The sequence below is a fragment of the Heptranchias perlo genome, chromosome 5, assembly GCF_035084215.1.
Source record: "Heptranchias perlo isolate sHepPer1 chromosome 5, sHepPer1.hap1, whole genome shotgun sequence".
Classification (NCBI taxonomy): Eukaryota; Metazoa; Chordata; class Chondrichthyes; order Hexanchiformes; family Hexanchidae; genus Heptranchias; species Heptranchias perlo.
The window spans coordinates 102,344,541-102,355,190 of NC_090329.1; positions in this window are offsets into that span (position 1 = coordinate 102,344,541).

The following is a 10,650-nucleotide window of genomic DNA, read 5'->3' on the forward strand; positions in this document are numbered from 1 at the left end:
AGAGTGGTGATTTAGTAATGTGTAGGTATCCATTTTTAATTTTTTTTTGACAAGAACAATATTGTCTCATGATGTTGCACAAATGTGACTATAACTAATGTCTTTCAATGTATTCGTTCAAACACACTTTTTATTTATAAAAATCTTTCAAGATTCAACTGTATACTTTACCTACAAAACAACAGTGACCAGAAAGTAATTCAATAATTGTGAAGCTGAGCAACTTGGGACATCCTGAGGATGCGGAAGGCACTCTATAAATGTAAGTCTTTCTTTTAAAGAAATGCTACTATTGCTTACTACTTTTTATGAGTATCACTAAACCTCAAGGATACTGTTTGTTAATATTATTACTGAATTGTTTTTTTCTTAATGCACTTTAAGTCATGTACCCCTAACACAGCCTCTCCCTCCTCCTTGCAGATCAGCTGAATCAACAGAAAGTATTATGGACTGCACACTGCTTTGGAATGCAATCTGTCTATAGGCAGACAGAGACATGCAGCCTTCGATCCCGCTATCTGCTGTGATCCAAAATGGCAGCCATGGTGGTGTAGCAGGGTTGCGACTTTGAATGAATTCTTTGGCCAACAGTTTCAATTAAAGCATACACCGTTCCTTTTGAGGAGCATTTACTCATGTTTGGTGTAGTAATTCGAATTGTTGTCATTTTGATGAGTGTGGCCTACTTCTGTTTTTGGTTGGATTATCCCTATTATTGTCAGTGAACTCTGAATAAATTGTGAGAAAAGGATTCCACCTCTGAGAAATAAAAATGCTGGTACAACTATTCTATGTATTTGACTGCTAAGAGAGTAGGTTCACTGTGTGTCTGCACAGTTGGATTCTTCCCTGCTGATACATGATGATGTCCTGGAATCCCCTCCCCTCTTCATATCCAAGAGATGGCAACGTGATAGCTTACTGTTATCTGGATACATCTATAAGTGTAGCATACAAGATCTAAATTTAAAAAAAACAAGGAGTGAAGTGGGATGCAGGCATGTGTATGATCCTGTTTGGGCCTGTTTGAAGATAAAGTTATCTCTGAATTCCAGAATCCCACGGAGCCTTCTCACCTTGAAACCTGATTTCAAAGCCCAGCGCCTGTTCTGAAATGGCTTGTTGAGAGTGATGACAGTGTGCAATGAGCTGTTTGGTTTATTGTCGCTGCCTGTGGCTGGTGGCAAACTGCACACTCACCAGTTCCACCCCTACAGCTTCAGCTGTTGGCAGCCCGCAGGTCACGGTACTGAACAGGATGCAATAAAAAGGCAGGACAGCTTCACGCTAAGAAGGCCTTCTGGTGCATGTTGACAAAAAAAATGCTATTAAATACTTAAGAAGTCGTGCGCATTGTTATAGTAAAGAGCACACACCTACACAAGCCGTGCTTTTAATGGCATTTAAAGGTGTCATGCTGTCCTGTAGGGAGGGTGGAGAGAAAATAGGAACGGTTCAATACAATTTAAATTATTATCATGCTGCAGGCACCGTCTCACTACAATTAAAGGGACATCATCACCCTGTAAAGTTGTTCAGGAGAACTCTGGGGTTCTGTTTATGAACACATGACAACATTTATCTCTGATGTGATGGCATATAATCCACCAAAAATGTGTTCACATTCATTGTATGTGATGACTTGCAAAAACATATAAGACACTCAGCTATTCCAGAATCAAGTAATTTTGTTTCCCTCTCTAGAATGTGGCATTCCTCCCTGTAAAAGTACCGTCAAAAATTAGTCTACTGCAGTTTTTACAATAAAGATAGTCTGAGCGGTTTCAAAAAATAAAATCTTCATGTAAACACATTCAGAAACTTTTCAAAAGGCCATTTTATAAACTCACAACCTGCACCTCGAAGCAGTTTTCTAGAGTCTTCGTCTCATGGCCTGGAACTGCAAGTCAGCAGTTGAGCAGTTCAACTGTAGGGAAGAGAGCCGCAAGCATTTTGTTTCAAAATGAAGAAGTATGGTAACATTAATGAGCCTTTATTCCAATCGATGGGTAAAAAAGCCCTACTATTTGGAGAAATATATCTCAGTCTCATTAAGCGAAGTGATCCATTCAACATAAATTAAATTTGCCGTCAGTAGAATCGGGTGGTTTATGGCTGAAACCGTAAGTACTTGCACCGCGCTGAGAACAGGGCATTTGGATTCATGGTTTGCAGAAAAAAAAGATTTTGTCCTCAATTTAGTGTAAAGGAATGGCTGACTGGCTCTCTGCTGAGGGTAAGACTCCAGGCATTTCCAATTTCTTTGCAAAAATATTTTACAGAGTCAGAACAGTGTTCAAGCTTACTTTTGGGGTAGTGCTTACAACAGGGAGCCTCATCCACTCAGAGTGCATATCAGAAATGGTTGTAAAATCATGCAGAGCGTGGCAGAATTTCTGATGTATGATTTCTTGCTGGAAAACGACCCCTTTTGAAATAGCTTTACAATATGCTGGAGTTTTAACTTTCTCTTGCAGTGGCTAACACATTGGTTAAAGTGTAGCCGCCTTTAAAATAAATGAGTTAACAACTGTGTTCAAATAGCACACAAAGGAATTTCATGTAAGCGCTTTAACCAGTGCACCACCAGAGGAAATTAAACCCCTCTGTGACTTAATATGGAAAATCAGGCCCACGTTGAAAATTGCCAACATGGGCCCGATTTATGTGAAATGGCCCCAGGAGCATTAAACCCCGCAGGTGCCAGAGGGAGGTGCCATGCAGGACCGACGGGATAATGAGATTGTTATCCACACCAGAAGTTTTCAACAGTGTTATTTTTAAATACGACAATTACAGCGTCAGCACAAATGAAAATTGTCTGAATAAGATAATAAACAGTGAGTCATCCCTTAAAGAATCGGCCTGAAGATGTCATCACATGTAAAAATACTTACATGGGTCAGGCTAATGAAATGAACTATATGATGGATATTTTGATGGGATGCAGCTAGGAATTCTGAGCAAGTGATTTATTTTAAATGTGTATTGCTGCTGAATGGACTATATATGGGATTGGGAGTTGCCTGAGAAACCAAACTCTCCTATTGTCCACTTAAGAGCATGTTATCGAAGGACACTTGTAAATATAAATGAGTCTCTGGACTGTTTAAGAGTATCGTACCATTTATAAACTGGTTTAAAAGAATTACGGTCGACTATTATCTTTGCCACCATCATTGAAAATCCACACTGTCCGCTCTGTTTGTAAACAGGAATTTCTGGCTTGGTACCAGAAAAATCTTGCAACATAATAGCAAACCCTCACAAATCAAAGTTGCACCGTGTTTTTGGTCCTGACTCATTACCACCAAAGTGCGACATTTTCAGATTCAGGATAAGCTCTCAAATCCTGCAAATGAGGGGGAAGATTTCCTTGGTGCACCATATGTTAGAAAATGATAAACCTGTTCATAAAGACACAGAAGAGCGTGACAGAGAGGTTTAGGGAGGGAAGTCCAGAGCTTAGGGCCTAGACAGCTAAAGGCACGGTCATCAATGGTGGAGCGATTAAAATCGGGGCTGCACAAGAGGCCAGAATTGGAGGTGCGCAGAGACCTCATAAGAACATAAGAATATAAGAAATAGGAGCAGGAGTAGGCCATACGGCTCCTCGAGCCTGCTCCGCCATTCAATAAGATCATGGCTGATCTTCGACCTCAACTCTACAATCCTGCCCGATCCCCATAACCCTTGATTCCCCAAGAGCCCAAATATATATCCATCTCAGCCTTGAACATATTCAATGATTCAGCATCTTTGGGGTAGAGAATTCCAAAGATTCACAACCTGCTGCATGAAGAAATTCCTCCTCATCTCAGTCTTGAATGTCCAATCCCGTATCCTGCAATTATGCCCCATAGTTCCAGACTCTCTAGCCAGGGGAAACAATCTCTCAGCATCTACCTTGTCAAGCCCACTCAGAATCTTATATGTTTCAATGCGATTAACCCTCATTCTTCTAAACTCCAGAAAGTATAGGCCCATTCTACTCAACCTCACTTCACAGGACAACACTCTCATTGCAGGAACTACTCTAGTGAACCTTCGTTGCACCGCCACCAAGGCAAGTATATCTTTCCTTAGATAAGGAGACCAAAGCTTTACATGGTACTCCAGGTGAGGTCTCACCAATGCCCTGTACAATTGTAGTAAGACTTCCTTACTCTTGTACTCCAACCCCCTCGAGCCTGCTCCGCCATTCAATAAGATCATGGCTGATCTGATCCTAACCTCAAATTTAAATTCATGTCCAATTTCCTGCCCGCTTCCCGTAACCCCTAATTCCCTTTACTTCTAGGAAACTGTCTATTTCTGTTTTAAATTTATTTAATGATGTAGCTTCCACAGCTTCCTGGGGCAGCAAATTCCACAGACCTACTACCCTCTGAGTGAAGAAGTTTCTCCTCATCTCAGTTTTGAAAGAGCAGCCCCTTATTCTAAGATTATGCCCCCTAGTTCTAGTTTCACCCATCCTTGGGAACATCCTTACCGCATCCACCCGATCAAGCCCCTTCACAATCTTTTATGTTTCAATAAGATCGCCTCTCATTCTTCTGAACTCCAATGAGTAGAGTCCCAATCTACTCAACCTCTCCTCATATGTCCACCCCCTCATCCCCGGGATTAACCGAGTGAACCTTCTTTGTACTGCCTCGAGAGCAAGTATGTCTTTTCTTAAGTATGGACACCAAAACTGTATGCAGTATTCCAGGTGCGGTCTCACCAATACCTTATATAACTGCAGCAATACCTCCCTGTTTTTATATTCTATCCCCCTAGCAATAAAAGCCAACATTCCGTTGGCCTTCTTGATCACCTGCTGCACCTGCATACTAACTTTTTGATTTTCTTGCACTAGGACCCCCAGATCCCTTTGTACTGCAGTACTTTCCAGTTTCTCGCCATTAAGATAATAACTTGCTCTCTGATTTTTCTTGCCAAAGTGCATAACCTCACATTTTCCAATATTGTATTGCATCTGCCAAATCTCAGCCCACTCACCCAGCCTGTCTATATCCCCTTGTAGGTTTTTTATGTCCTCCTCACTCTCTACTTTCCCTCCCATCTTGTATCATCTGCAAACTTTGATATGTTACACTCGGTCCCCTCCTCCAAATCGTTAATATAGATTGTAAAGAGTTGGGGACCCAGCACCGACCCCTGCGGAACACCACTGGCTACTGGTTGCCAGTCCGAGAATGAACCATTTATCCCAACTCTCTGCTTCCTGTTCGATAACCAATCCTCCACCCATGCCAGAATATTACCCCCAATCCAGTGATTCTTTATCTTGAGCAATAATGTTTTATGTGGCACCTTGTCGAATGCCTTCTGGAAGTCTAAATTCACTACGTCCACTGGTTCCCCTTTATCCACCCTGTACGTTATGTCCTCAAAGAACTCAAGCAAATTTGTCAGACATGACTTCCCCTTCATAAAGCCATGCTGACTTTGTCCTATTAACTTATGTTTATCCAAATGTTCCGCTACTGTCTCCTTAATAATAGACTCCAAAATTTTACCCACCACAGATGTTAGGCTAACTGGTCTATAATTTCCAGCCTTCTGCCTGCTACCCTTTTTAAATAAGGGTGTTACATTAGCAGTTTTCCAATTTGCCGGGACCTTTGCCGAGTCCAGAGAATTTTGGAAAATTATTACCAAAGCATCCACAATCCCTACTGCCACTTCCCTCAAGACCCTAGGATGGAAGCCATCAGGTCCAGGGGATTTATCCGCCTTGAGTCCCATTAATTTACTGAGTACCAATTCCTTAGTGATTTTAATCGTATTTAGCTCCTCCCCCCCAGAGCACCCTATTTGTCCAGTGTTGGGATATTCTTAGTGTCCTCTACCGTAAAGACTGAAACAAAATATTTGTTCAGCATTTTTGCCATCTCCAGGTTTCCCACCATTAATTTCCCGGTCTCATTCACGTTTGCCTTAGCCACCCTTTTTCTTTTTATATAACTGTAGAAACTCTTGCTATCTGTTTTTATATTTTTTGCTAATTAATTTCATAATCTATCTTCCCTTTCTTAATCAATCCTTTAGTTACTTTTTGCTGTCTTTCGAAGACTTCCCAATCTTCTATCCTCTCATTAAGTTTGGCTACCTTATATGTCCTTGTTTTTAGTCGGATACTAGCCTTAATTTCTTTACTTAGCCACAGATGGCTGTCATTTCTTTTACACCCTTTTTTCCTCAGTGGAATATATATTTTTTTAAAGTTGTAAAATAACTCCTTAAATGAACACCACTGCTCATGTACCGTCTTATCCTTTAATCTATTTTCCCAGTCCACTTTAATCAATTCCGCTCTCATACCATCATAGTCTCCTTTATTCAAGCTCAGCACGCTTTCAATCGACTGGGACCATTCCAGAATTTGGAGAATTTTGGACGATCATAAGCAATACATCCACTATCTCTGCAACCACCTTTTTTAGAACCCTCAGATGTAGGCTATCAGGTCCAAGGGATTTGTCGGCTTTTGGTCCCATTAGTTTGTCCATTACTTTTTCCTCTAGTGATATTAACTGTTTTAAGTTCCTCACACTCATTTACTCCCTGGTTCCCCATTATTTTTGGTATGCTTTTGTATCTTCTACTGTGAAGACAGATACAAAATATTTGTTTAATGCATCTGCCATTTCCTGGTTCCCCATTATAATTTCTCATGTCTCAGCCTCTAAGGAACCAACATTTACTTTTGCTATTTTTTTCCTTTTTACATACTTGTAGAATCTCTTACAATCCATTTTTATATTTTTTACTAGTTTACAATCACATTCTATTTTCTCCCTTTTTATCAATTTTTTGGTCATCCTTTGTGGGTTTCTAAACTCTCCCAATCCTCAGGCTTATTACTCTTCTTGGCAACATTATAAGCCCCTTCTTTCTTTTTTTTATTCGTTCATGGGATGTGGGTGTTGCTGACAAGGCCGGCATTTATTGCCCCTCCCTAATACTCAATCTAATACTCTCCTTAACTTCTTTAGTTAGCCATGGGTGGATCACTCTTCCCGTGGAGTTTTTATTCCTCATGGAATTTGTATTTGTTGAGGATATTGAAATATTTCTTTAAGTGTTTGCCATTGCTTTTCAGCTGTCAAACAAGATCTAAAATAACCTGTTCCCTGGTTGGTTCCATGATGTATTGCTCTAGGAAACTGTCTCAAATACATTCCATGAACTCACCCTCCAAACTACCTTTCCAATTTGATTTGTCCAGACTATATGCAGATTAAAGTCCCCCATGATTACTGCATTACCTTTGTTACAAGCTCCTATTATTTCATGATTAATACGATGTCCAATGGTATAGCTACTATTAGGGGGCCTATAAACTACTCCCAACAATGTTTTCTGTCCTTTGTTATTTCTTATTTCCACCCATACTGATTCTACTTCCTGATCCTCTGAGCCAAGATCCTTTCTCAACACTGTCCTTATGTCATCCTTTATTATTAGGGCTACAACCCGTCCTTTTCCATTCTGCCTGTCTTTTCTAAATATCATGTACCCTGGAATATTTAGTTCCGAACTTTGGTAATTTTACAACCACGACTCTGTAATGGCTATTAGATCAAACCCATTTATCTCTATTTGTGCAACTAATTCATCTATCTTGTTATGAATGCTCCGTGCATTCAGATAAAGAGCCTTTAATTTTGACTTTACCATTTTTTCCTCCTTTGACCTTACTTGTTGTTGCACTATTATTGGCAAACTCTCTGTCCCTTCCTGCCACACTCTGCTTATCTTTACCCAAGTCACAATACTGTTCTATTGTCTTAACTTTTCTCATTAGATTTCTAAATTTCTCGTCACCTGACCCCTCCCCCACCTTTTTACTTTAAAGCCCTATCTCGGGGGTTTGTAGGGCTGGATAAGGTTATAGAAATAGGGAGAGCCAAGGCCATTGAAGGATTTGAACACAAGGACGAGAATTTTAAAATCAAGGTGTTCCCGGACCGGGAGCAAATATAGGTCAGCGAGCACAGGGGTAATGGGTGAATGGGATTTGGTGCGAGTTAGGATTAGGGTTGCTAACTCTGGGTGGATGTATTCTTGGAAGTTTCACCCCATCCCCAGTCTCCCACAATTGGTCAGCCAACACGTCCAGCCTTGCAGCGCACCACATTCCCGTACCAAGTGTAAACTGTTTATTACTCTAATGGATGGTTTTTAACTCTCAGTGAAACAGCTAATTTTCCCATCTCTAATATTTTTATAACTAATAAATGAAAGTTCTCAAAGAAAATGAAAAAAACATTTAACATTTTTTAATGCCGCTGTGACTTTTCTCCTGGTTTTTTTTTAAATTCATTCATGGGATGTGGGCGTCGCTGGCGAGGCTGGCATTTATTGCCCATCCCTAATTGCCCTTGAGAAGGTGGTGGTGAGCCGCCTTCTTGAACCGCTGCAGTCCGTGTGGTGAAGATTCTCCAACAGTGCTGTTAGGAAGGGAGTTCCAGGATTTTGACACAGAGACGATGAAGGAACGGCGATAAATTTCCAAGTCAGGATGGTGTGTGACTTGGAGGGGAACGTGCAGGTGGTGTTGATCCCATGTGCCTGCTGCTCTTGTCCTTCTAAGTGGTAGAGGTCGCGAGATTGGGAAGTGCTGTTGAAGAAGCCTTGGCGAGTTGCTGCAGTGCATCCTGTGGATGGTACAAACTGCAGCCACTGTGCACTGACGGTGAAGGGAGTGAATGTTTAGGGTGGTGGATGGAGTGCTAATCAAGCGGGCTGCTTTGTTCTGGTCGAGCTTCTTGAGTGTTGTTGGAGCTGCACTCATCCAGGCAAGTGGAGAGTATTCCGTCACATTCCTGACTTGTGCCTTGTAGATGGTGGAAAGGCTTTGGGGAGTCAGGAGGTGAGTCACTCGCCGCAGAATACCCAGCCTCCGACCTGCTCTTGTAGCCACAATATTTATATGGCTGGTCCAGTTAAGTTTCTGGTCAATGGTGACCCCCCAGGATGTTGATGGTGGGGGATTCGGCAATGGTAGTGCCGTTGAATGTCAAGGGGAGGTGGTTAGACTCTCTCTTGTTGGATGGTGTCCAGGACTTGCTGCATGTGGGCACGGACTGCTCCATTATCTTGGGGGTTGCGAATGGAACTGAACACTGTGCAATCATCAGCGAACATCCCCATTTCTGACTTTATGATGGAGGGAAGGTCATTGATGAAGCAGCTGAAGAAGTTGGGCCTCCAACAACCACTACCATCTTCTTTTGTGTTAGGTATGACTCCAGCCACTGAAGAGTTTTCCCCCTGATTCCCATTGACTTCAATTTTACTAGGGCTCCTTGGTGCCACACTTGGTCAAATGCTGCCTTGAAGTCAAGGGCAGTCACTCTCACCTCACCTCTGGAATGCAGCTTTTTTGTCCATGTTTGGACCAAGGCTGTAAGGAGGTCTGGAGCCGAGTGGTCCTGGCAGAACCCAAACTGAGCATCGGTGAGCAGGTTATTGGTGAGTAAGTGCTGCTTGATAGCACTGTCGATGACACCTTCCATCACTTTGCTGATGATTGAGAGTAGACTGATGGGGCAGTAATTGGCCGGATTGGATTTGTCCTGCTTTTTGTGGGCAGGACATACCTGGGCAATTTTCCACATTGTCGGGTAGATGCCAGTGTTGTAGCTGTACTGGAACAATTTGGCTAGAGGTGCAGCAGTTCTGGAGCTCAAATCTTCAGCACTACAGCTGGGATGTTGTTGGGGCCCATAGCCTTTGCTGTATCCAGTGCATTCAGCCGTTTCTTAATATCACGTGGAGTGAATCGAATTGGCTGAAGACTGGCTTCAGTGATGATGGGGACATCGGGAGGAGGCCGAGATGGATCATCTACTCAGCACTTTTGGCTGAAGATGGTTGCAAACGCTTCAGCCTTGTCTTTTGCACTCACATGCTGGACTCCGCCATCATTGAGGATGGGGATGTTTGCAGAGCCTCCTCCTCCCGTTAGTTGTTTATTTGTCCACCATCATTCAAGACTGGATGCGGCAGGACTGCAGAGCTTTGATCTGATCCGTTGGTTGTGGATTCGCTTAGCTCTGTCTATAGCATGTTGCTTTCCTGTTTAGCATGCATGTAGTCCTGAGTTGTAGCTTCACCAAGTTGGCACCTCATTTTTAGGTACACCTGGTGTTGCTCCTGGCATGCTCTTCTACACTCCTCATTGAACCGGAGTTGATCCCCTGGCTTGTTGGTAATGGTAGAGTGAGGAATATGCCGGGCCATGAGGTTACAAATTGTGCTGGAATACAATTCTGCTGCTGCTGATGGCCCACATCGCCTCATGGATGCCCAGTTTTGAGCTGCTAGATCTGTTCTGAATCTATCCCATTTAGCACGGTGGTAGTGCCACACATCACGTTGGACGGTGTCCTCAGTGTGAAGACGGGACTTCGTCTCCACAAGGACTGTGCGGTAGTCACTCCTACCAATACTGTCATGGACAGATGCATCTGCGACAGGTAGATTAGTGAGGACATGGTCAAGTAGGTTTTACCCTCGTGTTGGTTCGCTCACCACCTGCCGCAGCCCAATCTGGCAGCTATGTCCTTCAGGACTTGGCCAGCTCAGTCAGTAGTGATGCTACCGAGCCACTCTTGGTGATGGACATTGAAG